Source organism: Aphis gossypii, chromosome 2 (assembly GCF_020184175.1).
Source record: "Aphis gossypii isolate Hap1 chromosome 2, ASM2018417v2, whole genome shotgun sequence".
Classification (NCBI taxonomy): Eukaryota; Metazoa; Arthropoda; class Insecta; order Hemiptera; family Aphididae; genus Aphis; species Aphis gossypii.
The window spans coordinates 43,628,875-43,641,337 of record NC_065531.1 but is presented as its reverse complement, the minus strand read 5'-3'; the positions used below and the strand labels follow the sequence as shown (position 1 = coordinate 43,641,337).

General features: G+C 25.2%; 3 long non-coding RNA genes across 3 annotated transcripts; 2 read left to right on the top strand and 1 right to left on the bottom strand.

Annotated features, from left to right (window-relative positions):
• The first annotated feature begins 168 nt into the window (after nucleotides 1-168).
• LOC126550345 (uncharacterized) lies at nucleotides 169-2,307 on the top strand. The gene is made up of 3 exons (XR_007604418.1): nucleotides 169-564; nucleotides 661-951; nucleotides 2,232-2,307. It is a non-coding gene; the product is annotated as an uncharacterized LOC126550345 (long non-coding RNA).
• A 2,891-nt stretch (nucleotides 2,308-5,198) lies between these two features.
• Nucleotides 5,199-11,884, bottom strand: LOC126550132 (uncharacterized). Its single transcript, XR_007604177.1, has 3 exons — nucleotides 11,738-11,884; nucleotides 5,498-5,662; nucleotides 5,199-5,427 (listed from the first exon to the last, which is right to left on the bottom strand). It is a non-coding gene; the product is annotated as an uncharacterized LOC126550132 (long non-coding RNA).
• LOC126550130 (uncharacterized) lies at nucleotides 5,644-7,115 on the top strand. Its single transcript, XR_007604176.1, has 3 exons — nucleotides 5,644-5,951; nucleotides 6,100-6,264; nucleotides 6,675-7,115. It is a non-coding gene; the product is annotated as an uncharacterized LOC126550130 (long non-coding RNA).
• Nucleotides 11,885-12,463: the final 579 nt, after the last annotated feature.

Genomic DNA, 12,463 nt, shown 5'->3' with positions numbered 1-12,463 from the left:
GAAATTCTACTAATCGATTGAATTATTTTTCAAACTCTATGGATGCATGGATGTAATATAATTTAGTATTAATAATACTATGTATAGTGATATGTATATAGTATATATCTATTAGTATATTAGAATTAATCTAAGTATTTAAAACAAATTTTGTTAATCAATATTCAACTGGATTATTTTATTATTCAATGTAACGTCTATACTATATAATCATTATCATATAAATTATAATCAAATATTGTTCTAGTTCCATGAATGGCGTAGTTATCTACAATTTACTGGATATTGTTAAATATTTATCATTTATACCTAATAAACCTAAAGAACCATCGTAAAAACATACTTAAACACCGAAGACTGAACAATAAAGTTAAGCACGCCAAAGGCTTACAAGCATATTCAAGTTCGGTCACCAAAAACTACGAACTCTTTATTAAAATATAAATCAAAATAAGCCGACGACTGCTGCAGGATCCCGGACGGCCGGGCAATGAATATAGGTACTTACCGCTTACCCCTCCTTCCCCAGTAATACGCAAACGGTAGCAACTACTATGAGCCATGGTTCGTTTTTTCATATACCATTAACGTTTTTTTTTTTATTATTATTAATATTACTCATTAATATGATTTATAATTGACTTTGTTGTTGTGTATTAGCTGCTTGTAATTCGATCACAAGTTTAAGCAATATTTCATTTTGATTTTGTATACGTATACCAGAATTGCTTGGTCAACTATAAATGTGTTATGACATCATGTGAGCAATTGTCCATCAATCTTTTGCGGAGAACGGTCCGAGCTCTTCGTGCGTCGATTCAAATAAATTGCTAAAACCTTAAACTTACGTTGTAAGCAAAAACATGTTTCATTGAGAAATATTTAAAAATATTTCGTGCAAAATCTACACATACGGCTGGAATTTACGTGTTCAGCAAATAAAACGTGACTGTGAGTATACATTTAGTTAGTAATCCAGCTTTTATAATAAAAATATTTTTTTATCATATTTCTATTATGATATTACCTAAAAAAATCATTTACGAGTACATTTTACTCATAGTTCGTTAACACATTTTTAAAATTCGATAACAATAATCATTTATAATAAACCATAGTTTTGACTAATATTTTGAAATAAAAGTGTTTACTAAAAGCTGTTTATTATTTATGTAAGTGTCAATGGGACAATATGCTTATTGCAAGATAAATACAAAATATTATGCTAGATATTACGTACTTGCATCATGAATACCTAATATAGGAGCTTTTTTCACATAAATTTAAATATACACAACAAAGTCAGAAATACTTAAATACTTACTTACCTACTTAATTGTGTTTAAAAAAATAAACATTATATTAAATAATGCGTTTGAAATTATATTTGTGCGTGCTATTTTATTGAAAAACTAATTTGTTTTATGATACTTGATAAGTTTTAACATACCTACACACACGACACACGTGATATGCATCAAAGGTAATTTATAAAAATGACTTTATAGTAGATACCTTTGTTAGAAGAACGTGGGTCTGATAACGATCGACAATAATCTTATAATACACATAATACATCTAATATCTATACATATTTTGTGTAAGTTAATGCATGCAGAGTATAGAATTGGATGTAATATAAAAGTTCTATACTCTAACTTGAACAAGTATTCCTCTATATAAAGCGTTTTTCAACAACCGAGAACAATGCTTTATTTAATTTAGAAATTATAACTTTGATAATAAATAGAACGTATCTATTGTATTATATTACTATGTGCTGTCGCCCTTTTTGACTATTATTATTATTTATTGTTATAAATCTATTAATATTAATAATGAGTAAATGAAAAATTATTTAATATCGCTATATATCACGCGTAAATAATTTTATAATGTACATAATTGTTTGCAGTATATAAGTCAGTAAATGAATTATGTAGGTCCACGTATACATGTTTTGTGCTTTATTTTCGAGACTTAAGCTCACTAAAATATGATATTTTGATGTATTCAACTAGGTCATTGCATATAAAAGTAGGTATAAAACAATTTTAAATTGTTAATTAATTGATCCAAAACTTTTTGTAGCTCATTCTTATGTATATACACACATTTAGAGTGTGAAACTAAAGGAATATTGCTATTGATAAATAAGGGACACCTTAAATTACCCGCATATTGACATATTGTATGTTTTGCCTGAATGTGACAAACATTTTATTTTTCAGATTGTTGTGCAGCTACCGCTATTTTGTCTGGTACTATGTATACTATATATTTATACAGGTAAAAATTTAATACGTAACAAAAACAATTTGATAAAATAAAATAAATTATATCTATTAATCTATTTAATTTTTTTCTTCCTTAGTGGAATAACTTAAATGATAAATTTTTTAATTGTATTGTATCTATACTCTTATTATACCATTCGAAAAATGTACGCAAAATGTAGAAAATACAATACAGAAGTTTCAGTTTTTTAAGTTGTCCTAGTTAAGACACGAATTTTGTGCTTGGTAAACAATGTTTTTGGAAATTCTTTCAGAAGAAAGTGCAATTTAAATTTATATCCATCCATATAATTTTTACAATTAAATATAGCTGATAGCTTTGTGTTCAAAACATAAGTCACATTAGTAGGCTGATTCTAGCAGTTCAGACTAAACGACTAGATTTTTCAAAACGCATACGGCCATTTCATAAATGTTACGTGTGAGATATTTTTATCGATCAATTTGCAAAACCAGCTAGTGTTAATAATTTGACGTAAAAATTCGGCACTCCCTCATGGGCAGGTTAAAATATCGGTTGCAGCGATGATTTGATACAGAAAAACTTAACCTATTTATATATACATACAAACATAGCACATACTGTCATAGCACACCAATATCTGATTGAAACTGTGGCTTTTATATTACGATCTCGCGATTTTGACTCTCAGTGAAATTAACCGGAAACTAATCAATTTGTCTGTAGCTTTTCACGAACCTTGTACACACACCTAATGTAAGGCCATTTTCGTGGGATTAATGAAAAACTAGCTAGTACATTAGTTGCGTGTAGGTCATATGGTAAACATTAACTAATGTGTTACTAAAAATAAAATCATCATTTTTTGTCTTTTATGTAAGCTAAAAATATCATACGTATATTTTTTAATTTTTATATTGATGCGCTTTCTTCGACATTATATTATAACATACTCCTCCCGTATATAATATTATACATCATTGAATTTTACAGCATATTAAAAAAGTGCCTACATATATTTTGGGTTTGTACTTCCACCGAATAAGCAATTTATTAAAAAAAAACTTAATAAAATATAGTTTTATAAATGTTTACTATCAAATTACAAATATTGATAGTAATAACAAAAAACTTAATAAAATTTAGGTACATTATAATTTTGTTTATTTTATATTATATACCAGCTATATATTTGTATATAAATATGTTTGAATTATTATTTAGTATTATTTACTATTCAGTACAACATTTTTTACGTATTGTAAGTCTTTATAGGGAACAAAATAGTTGCATAATACTATTAAATGTACATGGTTCTTTGGTAACCGAGTATTTATGATTTCATTACTACATTGATTGCACCATACAACTTTGAAAATACACAGTTAATACCTACCTATATTAATACATATTATATAATCTTCAAAAGTTGTTATGATAGAAATGATGAGTGTATAAGTCTATACAATAGTAAAACATATACTTATACAAAAGAATAGGCAATATGAAAGATCTTATGAATATTAAAATTTGACGTTGTAAAATTATAAATTATAGTGTTGTTATGAATTATGGCAATTTGCGCTATAGATAGCACACCATTTTAAAATCTTATTCATATTACTCGTATATTTCTTTGAACTTATTTTCATATATTTAATAAAAATAAGTCATAATATTCATAATAATTTATAATAATTTTTTATCTTCATTGGATTTTTTATGAAAGTCAATCTTTAAATGAAAAATATTTTCTTAATACATTTTATACATTTTTCAAAAAAAAAAAAAAAATGTATTCAACCCTGCAGTAATATTATACTTTACAAACCGTAAATTGTATTAATAAAAATAATAATAATACTAAATAGTTATAGAAACGGAATATCACGTGAACGTAAAATGCAATTCGTATAAAATATATATTATTTTCTGTAAAACGAGAACTGTATCGGAGTTATAACAATGACTGTTTTTTTTTTTTTTTTTTTATAATAATATATTATAGAAATACTATTAAAATCCTATAATTGTGAAAATGATGCCAGAAATTTTGTTCGGTGTGCAAAAGCAATAATTTAACATGTTACACAATATAACCTACACACTACTGATGAAAAAATTAACACAGCAAACATTTTGCATATAAAGGTAAGACAATTTTCATTTATAGATACAATATTATTAAGCCGATGTCAAATCACGATGAATAAAATGTTTACAAAAGGTGACATATTGTGCAAGAACCATTATATTTTTAAAGACTGTCAGAGAAATGTTAAAAAAGATTCTAAAATATGTTCAAAAAATGTACTGCTTCTTCATTACTCGGAAAATATTTTGGTATTCGTAAATGTATTATTTTTATTGGCAGTAACGTTATCTTTTAAATATGTTTATTTAAGAACACTCTAATTTATATTTTCAAATAAAATTTAATTATAAAATGACGCGTAACAATAATATTATTACACATTACTTATCCACTCAACTGAGAGCAAAACAAAATCATAACCTAATTTAATTCCTTGTGAGACCAGGTTTCGGTACTTTTTTTTTTATACAATATTGTAATATGTAATTTTATAAAATTTTGATTACGTTTAAAACACACTCGTTATGATAATTATTATAATATAATTTTAACACCAACATGTTTAAATTATTATCACTTTAATTTTTTTCCACAGTGTTTTTGTGTTTATTATCATTACGTATGGACGAAATAATTAAGTATGGTTTTATGACTTTTATGGAGCAATGTCATTATATTTATTACATTATCAGTAAGTAGTTAAGTAGGTAAATTTAATTATAACTTACATCAATAATTTATTGTATAGTAAGTTAATATTGCTTTATTGTTTTTGTTTTAATTAATTACTCATATATAATATATAATAAAGTACCTATAGGCTTTAATTATTAATTATTATACAATTGTGCTATTATTCACCTGATTATTTAACGCGTACGGTGACATTCCGTATGTATTATCAGCTTTATAAATGTTATTAATCAGTAATAATTTTATATTTCAAGAGCTTTTACGACAAAAAAAAGTATTTCCCGATTTAAAAAATTTAATAATTTGCCGTTATCGATGATTGTCACTGTATATTGTTGTCTGAACCATGCATATACGGTACCTACAAACTTTTCGGTTATCTACAAATTTCAAAATAATATTAATTACACGACTATATTATTTAGTATTATTTGGTGTATAATATTATACTGGTTGAAAATAAAATCATATGATTAGCACCAAGTGAAAGTAGTAATCCAACAAAATTGTAATCAATATAATATAACGAAAAAATGTCAAGAATTTTGAATATCTATTAATACTTAAGAAAACGATTACACAACCATACGCGTTGTCTCCATCTTACAAACTTGCCTGTAAAATAAAAAAAATGTCAATCGTCAATAATCGAAAAATTATAGATATATATAGAGAAAATGCGTAATCATAATATTTTGTATGTACAAACATTGTAGAAATCAAAGACATAGAGAAAACTGTATATGAAGTGGGTAGCTATGCATATTTTATATTTTCTCCTTGGAAAAAAAATTAAATAACTACGAAACTCATTTTGCAATAAATTTGTACGTTGTCCAGGAGATGTTTGCTGTAATGGTTTATATGTTCGTCCGATTGCGAATAACAACATTTTATTTTTGTTGTTAGTATTAATTTAGATTTCACATCAATCATGAAAAAATTAATATTTTATTTTCACTTAATAAGAATAAATAATAGTTCAATAATTTATATTATAAAATATTTATTTTCTAAAAATGTATTTTTAAAACAGTTAAAATTAATTTTAGTTTGAAAATAAATAGAACGAGAAACAGCAGATTTGATGACAACAGACTTTTCAGACATTATGAATATACTTTCGGAAAACTTAATAATTTAATATCTAACATTGTTAAAACAGAAAATATTAGATTCTGAGTGAAGTGATGAATGTATATTGGTTATACAATACTGTGAGTTTTTAATATATTTTTTAGTTTTTATATCAAAAAATCAAAAATCAATAATCGTAGATATTTGTTTTTCACCAAATATTTAAATTGGCATTTTCAAGACAAAATCGAATTTTTAAAATACATTTTTATCCTTTTTAGTTATTCATAAATATTCTAAATGTTTGATTTATTCTAATTTTTTCTATTTTCTGTAGATAATTTTATTTGCGAGTAAAAATACTTTAAAACAAATTTTTATAAATTCAACATTATTCATACATAAGTCAATATAATTGAAAAACATAATTTTGTTTTCATTAATTGTCATAGTTTTTGTGTATACCAGCATTTTAAGTCAATATTTTTTACTAAATAGAATATTTTAGCGAAAAATAACGATAATAACCACTATTAATATTTCCATTTAGACGCAATATTTTCTCTGGAAATGTATCTACACCGAATTTAGCATAAAGATTATTAATATAATAAATTTGAAATGAAAATGGGAAAATATTTCCAGCTGCAACCAATTCGCAATAACCACCGTAGACAGTATGCTTGACCATTTCACGAACATAATCCTCAGCAGTGGAAAAGTTGTCACCATTTGAATTGTAAGACATAGTAATAAAGTTATTCCAATTATCAAACACATACAAAAAAATTGTATTTCGGATCTCCTGACATATTTCTTGAGTGTTAAACAAATGAAACGATATTGAACGAAAAAGGCAGGCACCATCACTGATAATTGGTATAACTATTTGAGGTGTCAACATTCCAATGACAAAAATATCTTCAATCGATGACATTTTTAAAAAAAATAGTCAAACAATTAAATTGAATAAATTGATTTTCTAACGTGTTCCGGGTAATCTTTATACATAAAATGTGATACGTAGGTATCTACGTATAATAATAATAGACAAAAATTGGCATTCTGGCGTCTACTTAGCAAAAAAAAAAAAAACAAACAAACAAATAGAAAATATTCAAAGTACTTATATTTATGTTTTTTTTTTTGGTTACCTTGCAACGTCGGGTAATTCATTATATTAATTTTATATATTACCAATGGAAAACACTAATAAATAAATATTATTCTCAAATCTTATAACCCCCATACCAACCATTTATAAACAAAAATTTCTATCGTAAACCCTACGTATATTACAAACTTACATCAACCCTTTAAAATCTAAATTTTGATAAATCCTTTCTTAGTGCCCGATGAAATTATTATAAAAATCTATCCTCGAAATTTCAAGTCGATAACTCAAATAGGTTCGGCTCTGCGTTGGTTATTGGTAAAGTACACTTTTCTTTTATATATATATAGATAATCAATTGTGACTTGAAACTTTTACTCATGATATATTATTATTATTTGTTTAATTATTTATGTTTGTGTATAGACACGATATTTTAATATATTTCAATTAGTTATAAGCTAATTAGAATAAAAATCTATTTACACATTTCTATGAAATAGTGTGTTGATTTTGATGCAAGTTAAATTAGCTGGTAATATTATAGGTAATAAAAATATTTTTTTTCTTACTAACTTAATCTTTTACACGAGACTATAGAAATTACACATCATTTTTTATCAAAAATAATTTTTACTAGGTGTATTATGTATTTTGTCATTTTCATCGAAATGTCAGAACCGAAAAGTCCTAGACCCAACTATTTTGTGTATCCTAGGTTTGGCCGGTATTCGTATACATATCTCTATATATAAAGGAAAGTATACTTTAATAATAATCAACATAGAACCGAACCCATTGAGTTAAAATATATCGATTTAAAATTTTGAAAATAGATTAATATTAGGTATAATTTCACCATGCACAAGTTTATTATTTTTTATTTATAAATAGTTGCTATTGGTTGTTAATAACAATTAAATAAGTAATAATAAAGAATGAAGTGATGAATGTATCAATAACACATGTTTGTTACACCAACTATATAAAAACCACGAGATGGTACACTATTGTATCTTATTCACTGTAGTAAAAAAAAAATATATATAACTTTGAATCGTAAGGGTTATCTTATATTATAAACGTACGTACACATCTTTCCCTCACATTACCTACCTGAAAATGTACTACTCGCATAATTATAAGAGAGTCTCATGGGCAACACCAAGCTTTTAATGGCTATAACATAACTTGACTAACTCACTGACTGATAAACTTAGAGCCTGAACAATGATAGATGGAGGCTTAGAATTTACATAGTACATTCATATCACAATTGTAGTGTACAACAAGAGAGCATTTTATAAAATTCGCTTATTAAAGTGGTGCTTACACAAGTTTTTTGAGATTCAAAATGAAAATGTCTACGTTTTGAACACCGTAAATATTAAAATATAACAAATCAAACAAATTTTGAATCATTTTATATAGAATTGACATTTTTGACGAGCAACGAAGTGCACGGCGTCAGCTAGTATAGGTATACATATACATATTATATCTTTAATAATAATCGTATTATATTATATATTATACTAGCTGACCCCGGGCACTTCGCTTTCCGTTAAAAAATGTCAATTCTAATATATGATATTTTAATATAATATATGATTATCATATATGATATGATTATAATATTATATAAATGTTAAATACACATATCTAAGTTTATGGTTTCATATTTATTTATATTCATGTATTGTTAAACTTAAATATTGACGGAGTAACTAAAATATTCCATTTAGCTTTGGAGTACAAAAGGAATTTTGTTGAGACCACAGTCAGTCCACGTTTAACTCATACGAAATAGCTTATTATTATTAACATCTAATTATTTAATATACTATACAGTGAATTCATTGTATACCCAATGATCAACTAAAATGTTATAAAAATAACTAATAATACAATTATAGAGTATAGTATATACAATCGAATTGATAAATTAGTACATTAGTTAAATAATTTACAGGTCTTACAACAAAATAAATTTTAAAATGTACCATAATCTACTGTACAGTAAGTGTAGAGTGAGTCACCATAGTGGATGTGTTAAATTTTAATAATTAATTTGATTGCAAAATCAATATATTCATCTCTTCATTTAGAATCTAAAATTAAGAAATGTGCACTTTTTTAAAAAAAAAATTGACGAAATATTCATTTTAAGCTTTTGTTTTTAAACCGGTTTTAAACATTTAAACTTATAATGAATTCCCAGTTTGATCTGCAATAGAACCTATTATAAACAAATAAGAGAATTTTGAAACTCTCAACCTTTTAATTGATGAATCTTATAAAATAGCATTCAATTGTCATTGTCGTGATATTCTCGTGCATCTGCGTTTGACTTCATAAAACATAATATTATAATTGATGCTTATAAACTAAAACGCTATAAATTTGTTTCTCACTCACTACTCACTGCAAATACTGTTGCAATATACAGGTAAAACTAAAATATAGTATAGTACAATAATTATAAGCTATAATACTACCTACCGACAACCATCTATTATTTGAAAAATATTATACATGTGGACCACGCGTGTATGTATAATATCTTATTAGTTATGATTATTCTATTTGATGAACAGTTATATTATGTATGTATATAAAGATAATTTTTTCTTTTTCTCATTCAACACTCTCTCTCTCTCTCTCTCTCTCTCTCTCTTTCTTTATCTAACCTCTCTTTTTATCTAACATAATATATAATTAATGTATCATATAAATCCATGAACGCTTACATAACATCATGTTACGAGTTGTAGATTTCCATATGTGTCGTACGGATTTGTCACTACCACTACTGCTACTGAGGTATTGATTTACAGGCGATCTGATTAATATATCAATTTGCAAAGTGATAATACAAGGACAAAAACAAATAGCCTAAATTATAAATGTTAGACATTATATAAAATTATACTACTATTTCTGGACGTTTGGCCGGTGAGGCGACACTTTTTGAAAAATGGCAGAGGCAGACGATTTATTCTTCTACTACCGTTATCAAACGCGTATGCGCGAAACGCACATTAATTATATCTAGTAAGTAAAGATCGATATATTTTTCATCAACATCCGAACAAATATTACTTCATATGAGTTGCGCCCAATTTATTACTACCTAATATATAATCTTTATAAAAGCTATTTGGTCGAAGTTTTAGTGATCGATAAAATATGATCGAAATGGCATGTGATTAATTTATATTTTAGTCGAAAAACAAATAATCGAATATTTAATTAATATGATCTACATTTTTTGTAGTTGAATTTTTGTTGTCGACTTTTTAGTCGAAGTAAAATTGAAAAACATATCTTATTACAAATGATAATACTTGAGGTATTATTTAAGATAGTAGTATGATTCCACAATTTATACTAAAGAAGTGTAACAAAGGTACATAATATATAGATGATTCAGGTTATAATTTGTTGGAGTATTTGAGAGGAATAGATCAACATTTTAAATTTAAATTTCTTTTAGTTACATTATAATAGGTAATTATTTATTTATTTACATTAAACTTAAATTTTTTTTTTTAATATTTATACTATTTATATATTTCCAACCATTATTAATACACTACAATCATACAACATTTCAATCACTTGAATTTTGATAAGTTTTTTCCAATCACTGTAATTTCATCCACTAAAATTTCGAACAGATCATACCCACCCTCCAGATTATATTTATTTCATATTTTTGTAAAACCATTTTTAAAAATTACTATTCTTAATATTAAATTATTTAGTTAAGTGCATAAAAGGTTTTAAAAATATTATCTAGTAAATAATTTACAGTAAAAATAAGAAACAGAAGTTTGTATCTCCACAAGGCACTCTTTAAGTAGTACACAAATCTCAAGAAATTTAAAATACGATTTTTAAGTATATTTAAAATTGTCAAAAAACAGAATTCTAATAAATTCATCATTAAAGGAAAATATAGAGGTAAATATGCTTTATGAATCATTTTGTATAATATGGATTAGATTGATCATACTCAAAGTTTTGAAGTATAATACAAATATACACATATATTTATATAAATAGTAAAAAAATTCTGACATTATTACAATACAGATCAACTTAAATATCAAAATAAATATTAACCCATTGTTGAGGTTGTAGTTGTAACTTAAAGCTATCAATAAAAAAAAACCCCATTCAAAGAAAGATATTATTAAATATTAAGCTATATATAATGCTATATTATATAAACTTATATAACTCAAATTTTAATAATATCTTTCTCTGAATGGGTTAATATTTATTTTGATATTTAAGTTAATCTGCATATCAATACATGTATTATCTACATATATATTGATCAACATATATCTACAATCTACATGTATTGTATATATAATATATTATAATAATATCTGAATTGTTTTACTAGTTGAACCCGTGCACTTCGTAGCCCGTTAAAATTTCTACCTCTTATATGTCTCATATTGTCAATTGTGTGTTAAATTTGTTACCTGTAAAATAGTTTCTGTCCATCTGTTTGTTTGTTTGCATTCCTAAACTGCCAGACCGATTGCGACGAAATTTGGTACAGAGATATATTAGACCTATAGACTAAGTTTAAAAGTAATAGGCCCAACCCCGGGAGGTTCTCATACCGACATTTTGAGATTTACAATGAAATTTGTTTATAGATGGTTGCTATAGCATGTTTGTTTCCATGGCAACAAACAAAGGACACATAAAAACAAATAATTATTTTTATTATTGAAACTAATGACAACCATCTATTAGAGTTGGGTCTATCACTTTTTAACTTGGTCTATCTTATGCCCATAGGTCTAATATATCTCTGAACCAAATTTCGTCACAATCTGTCCATCTGTTTAGGGATGTATAAAAGACAGACAGACAGAAATCCATTTTTATATATTTTATATAGATAATTAAATACTAATAATATAGTAAATGCAATATTTTCAGAAACAATTTTATTAACCTACTATAATAATAAAAGTAAAAAAAATTGTTTTAATAAATATATCAAAAATAAAATTTATAAAATATATTTAGTAATATAGACTGTCACCGCTCAAAATTGTTTTTCATATATAATGATAAATAATTAAATTCAAATTTAACATACACAATATGATAGTAAATAAATATTCAACACCTATCATAACTTCTAATGTACAACAAATCGTTACTTATTTGAAAACTGTTTTTTTCATTTCGTA